The 5,085-nt window shown below is 48.7% G+C and overlaps 1 non-coding gene across 1 annotated transcript in view; it reads right to left on the reverse strand.

Annotated features, from left to right (window-relative positions):
• LOC131270269 (5.8S ribosomal RNA) overlaps positions 1–71 on the reverse strand; it is a 155-nt gene extending 84 nt beyond the window's left edge. The window contains exon 1 of the ribosomal RNA XR_009179376.1: positions 1–71. This exon is cut by the window's left edge and continues 84 nt beyond it. This is a non-coding gene — a ribosomal RNA (5.8S ribosomal RNA).
• Positions 72–5,085: the final 5,014 nt, after the last annotated feature.

Consider the following 5,085-nt stretch of genomic DNA (forward strand, 5'->3'; position numbering starts at 1 on the left):
TTCACATTATGACGCGCAGTTAGCTGCGGTCTTCATCGATCCATGAGCCGAGTGATCCACTGCCGAGGGTGACTAACTTGCGTAAGCCGCCGCTGTGCGCGTATACCCGTTCCCCGTAGGGAGGAGCAAGCCGCCGCTTAGAGACGAAGCATAAAGTGTCCTCATTCCACATAGGGCAAGCTGGATGAATCCATTTTACCCAGGACGGCCGAAGCGGCGTGGACCAGGGGAGAACTGAACCTTATACTTCACACCACAGTAAGTCTACGTGTCCTCTTCCACATAGGGCAAGCTAGAACTAACTATCTTACCCAGGACTGCCGAAGCAGCGTGGACCAGGGGAGGAACACACTTTTCATGGAAACGTAAGGCATCCATGACTGCCATAACGTAAGCCGCCGCTGTGCACGTATACCCGTTCCCCGTAGGGAGGAGCAAGCCGCCGCTTAGAGACGAAGCATAAAGTGTCCTCATTCCACATAGGGCAAGCTGGATGAATCCATTTTACCCAGGACGGCCGAAGCGGCGTGGACCAGGGGAGAACTGAACTTTATACTTCACACCACAGTAAGTCTACGTGTCCTCTTCCACATAGGGCAAGCTAGAACTAACTATCTTACCCAGGACTGCCGAAGCAGCGTGGACCAGGGGAGGAACACACTTTTCATAGAAACGTAAGGCATCCATGACTGCCATAGTGCGTAAGCCGCCGCTGTGCGCGTAAACCCGTTCCCCGTAGGGAGGAGTCAAGCCGCCGCTTAGAGACGAAGTATTAAGTGTCCTCTTCCACATAGGGCAAGCTAGAATGAACTATCTTACCCAGGACCGCCGAAGCAGCGTGGACCAGGGGAGAACTGAACTTTATACTTCACACCACAGTATTGAGTAATGTGCCCTCTTCCACATAGGGCAAGCTAGAATGAACTATCTTACCCAGGACCGCCGAAGCGGCGTGGACCAGTGGAGGACTACACAATTAAGAGGTTTGATATCGACTTGTGTGTTTCAATAGGATACCGATGGTATGGTTTGAACCGATTTGATTTAGCCATTCTGAAGTCATCACTTGGTTGAAGCGCTGAACTAGGGAGGGGCATCGTTTACATTACTTGTATATATATTGGTTTTCGCATGCTCTACTAGGTTAATGTCATAGGGTTGGCTATCGAGCATGCCCAAGTGATGACTTGATTGTGTGCTTGCTTGAATTCTTCACATTTCATACCATCGGTGAGTTGTCGAATCATTCCTCGATCATAACCTTCGTTCTTGGTTCATGTATGCTCTCTTCCACATAGGGCAAGCTAGAATTAACTATCTTACCCAGGACCGCCGAAGCAGCGTGGACCAGGGGAGAACTATACTTTGTCTTGTATGCCCTCTTCCACATAGGGCAAGCTAGAATTAACTATCTTACCCAGGACTGCAAAGCAGCGTGGACCAGTGGAGGACTATACTTTGTTCATTACACCACAGTATTAAGTATGGTGTCCTCTTCCACATAGGGCAAGCTAGAACTAACTATCTTACCCAGGACCGCCGAAGCAGTGTGGACCAGGGGAGGACTATACTTTATACTTCACACACTAGCCATATTGAAGTCATCACTTGGTTGAAGCACTGAACTAGGGCGAGTCTATCGTTTACTTTGCATTGGGATAATACGCTGCATGCTCTCTTAGGTTAATGTCATGTGGTTGGCTATAGAGCATGCCCAAGTGATGACTTTGTTTAAAGCTCAACAGGTAGAGTATTATGTCCTCTTCCACATAGGGCAAGCTAGAATTAACTATCTTACCCAGGACCGCCGGAGCAGCGTGGACCAGGGGAGAACTATACTTTGTCTTGTATGCCCTCTTCCACATAGGGCAAGCTAGAATTAACTATCTTACCCAGGACTGCAAAGCAGCGTGGACCAGTGGAGGACTATACTTTGTTCATTACACCACAGTATTAAGTATGGTGTCCTCTTCCACATAGGGCAAGCTAGAACTAACTATCTTACCCAGGACCGCCGAAGCAGTGTGGACCAGGGGAGGACTATACTTTATACTTCACACACTAGCCATACTGAAGTCATCACTTGGTTGAAGCGCTGAACTACGGCGGGGTAATCGTTTACAGGTTATAATCATATAGCTGCATGCTCATTAGTAGATAATGGAATATTGTATGGCAATATGAGCATGCCCAAGTGATGACTTTGTTTCAAGCTCAACAGGTAGGGTATTGAGTCCTCTTCCACATAGGGCAAGCTAGAATGAACTATCTTACCCAGGACCGCCGGAGCAGCGTGGACCAGTGGAGGACTCTATACTTTATACTTCACACCACAGTATTGAGTACTTCTTGCATAAAGCCCCTAATGAGAACCACGAGGGCTCTCTCAATGTAGAACCACAAGGGCTCTAGTACCGATTCTCTCGGTACGGCTTGGTCCGTGTTCCTTTATGCTTGTACTCTTAGAAAGTCTCAACCCGGAGGTCTTGACTTTGATTGTCATAGTTGGACTACGACGGGGTATCCGACTCATCGAATACCCCAGAAGCACACCATCTTTCGGGTAGGCGGTACGCGTACCTCCGGACGCGGAAGTCTCAACCCGGAGGTCTTGACTTTGTATTGTCATAGTTGGACTACGACGGGGTATCCGACTCATCGAATACCCCAGAAGCACACCATCTTTCGGGTAGGCGGTACGCGTACCTCCGGACGCGGAAGTCTCAACCCGGAGGTCTTGACTTTGTATTGTCATAGTTGGACTACGACGGGGTATCCGACTCATCGAATACCCCAGAAGCACACCATCTTTCGGGTAGGCGGTACGCGTACCTCCGGACGCGGAAGTCTCAACCCGGAGGTCTTGACTTTGGTTGTCATAGTTGGACTATGACGGGGCATCCGACCATTGCTGATCGAACACCCCTGTTACACCATCTTTCGGATAGGCGGTGCGCGACACCACCGACGCGGAAAGTCTCAACCCGGAGGTCTTGACTTTATATTGTTGGATAGTCCTCTTCCACTATAGGGCAAGCTGGAAATATTCCATTTTACCCAGGACTGCCGAGGCAGCGTGGACCAGGGGAGAACTTCACGGAATCTTCAGGCATCCATGATTGCCATAGTGCGTAAGCCGCCGCTGTGCGCGTCAACTCGTTCCCCGTGAGGAGGAGTCTAGCCGCCGCTAAAAGACGAAGCATTAAGTGTCCTCATTCCACTATAGGGCAAGCTAGAATTAACTATCTTACCCAGGACCGCCGAAGCAGCGTGGACCAGGCGAGGACTACTTTATACTTCACACCACAGTATTGAGTACGACTTGCATAAAGCCCCTAATGAGAACCACGAGGGCTCTCTCAATGTAGAACCACAAGGGCTCTAGTACCGATTCTCTCGGTACGGCTTGGTCCGTGTTCCTTTATGCTTGTACTCGCGGAAAGTCTCAACCCGGAGGTCTTGACTTGGATTGTCATAGTTGGACTACGACGGGGCATCCGACCATTGCTGATCGAACACCCCTGATTCACCATCTTTCGGATAGGAGGTGCGCCCACCTCCGACGCGGAAGTCTCAACCCGGAGGTTCGGACTTAGAGTTTTTCCCATTTAAAAGTTTTTCTCTTAGCCATACTGAAGTCATCACTTGGTGAACGATTGAACTAGGGCGGGTTAATCGTTTATAGGTATCATGTGGTTTGCATGCTCTCTTAGGTTAAGGTCATGTGGTTGGCTATCGAGCATGCCCAAGTGATGACTTTGTTTCACGCTTGCTTGATTTCTTCATGATTCCCTGTTATATAGTGTAATCATTCGAGAACAGGGAATCTTTGGTTTTGCTCAACAGGTATTGGATGTCAACTTGGTATCTAGATCGCATTAAGTCTCAACCCTTAGGTTCGGACTTGTATAGTGACATCTTGTTACGGTCTTGAGTCTCAACCCGCAGGTTCGGACTACTTAGTGTTTGATCGAATATAATATGGCAACTTGTGCCTAAGTCTCAACCCGCAGGTTCGGACTTCTGTTTATTTGGCCAATGTATGTATAAGGCAACTTGTGCCTAAGTCTCAACCCGCAAGTTCGGACTTGTGTATTTGTTCGAAGTCATGTATAAGGCAACGTGTGCCTAAGTCTCAACTCGCAGGTTCGGACTTGTTAGTGTTTCGTCAACTTTCATATGGCAACTTGTGCCTAAGTCTCAACCCGCAGGTTCGGACTTGTGTATTTGTTCGAAGTCATGTATAAGGCAACTTGTGCCTAAGTCTCAACCCGCAGGTTCGGACTTGTGTATTTGTTCGAAGTCATGTATAAGGCAACGTGTGCCTAAGTCTCAACCCGCAGGTTCGGACTTCTATAGTGTTTCGTCAATTATCATATGGCAACTTGTGCCGAAGTCTCAACCCGCAGGTTCGGACTTCTATAGTGTTTCGTCAATTATCATATGGCAACTTGTGCCGAAGTCTCAACCCGCAGGTTCGGACTTCTGGAAGGATCACTTGGCCACTAATGATCCTTCCGCAGGTTCACCTACGGAAACCTTGTTACGACTTTTACTTCCTCTAAATCATCAAGTTCGGTCAACTTCGATAAAGCAGACGCGGTTCACGAGGATCCAGCGAACGATCATCTCCAAAGACCTCACTAAATAATCCATCGGTAGTAGCGACGGGCGGTGTGTACAAAGGGCAGGGACGTATTCAACGCTGGCTGATGACCAGCACTTACTAGAAGTTCCGAGTTCATATGGACCATTGCAATCCATAATCCCTACTAAGTGAGTATTTGAGTGATTTCCCGTTCCTCTCGGAATAGGAGACACGCTGCTACCCACATTGTAGCACGCGTGTAGCCCAGAACATCTAAGGGCATCACGGACCTGTTATCGCTCGATCTCATTTTGCTAAACACAAATTGTCCTGCTAAGCAGCGTACCGTAAGTGCACTTGCGCACACGAACAGCGAAGGTGTCAGGTCATACTCCACCGAAAGGTCCTAACCCGTTCCAATCGGCATCGACGCATTAACGCTGACTGCGTTCTAGTTAGCATATGTGAGTCACGTTCGTTATCGGAATTAACCAGAC

This window comes from Anopheles coustani (assembly GCF_943734705.1).
Source record: "Anopheles coustani chromosome X unlocalized genomic scaffold, idAnoCousDA_361_x.2 X_unloc_2, whole genome shotgun sequence".
Taxonomy (NCBI): domain Eukaryota; kingdom Metazoa; phylum Arthropoda; class Insecta; order Diptera; family Culicidae; genus Anopheles; species Anopheles coustani.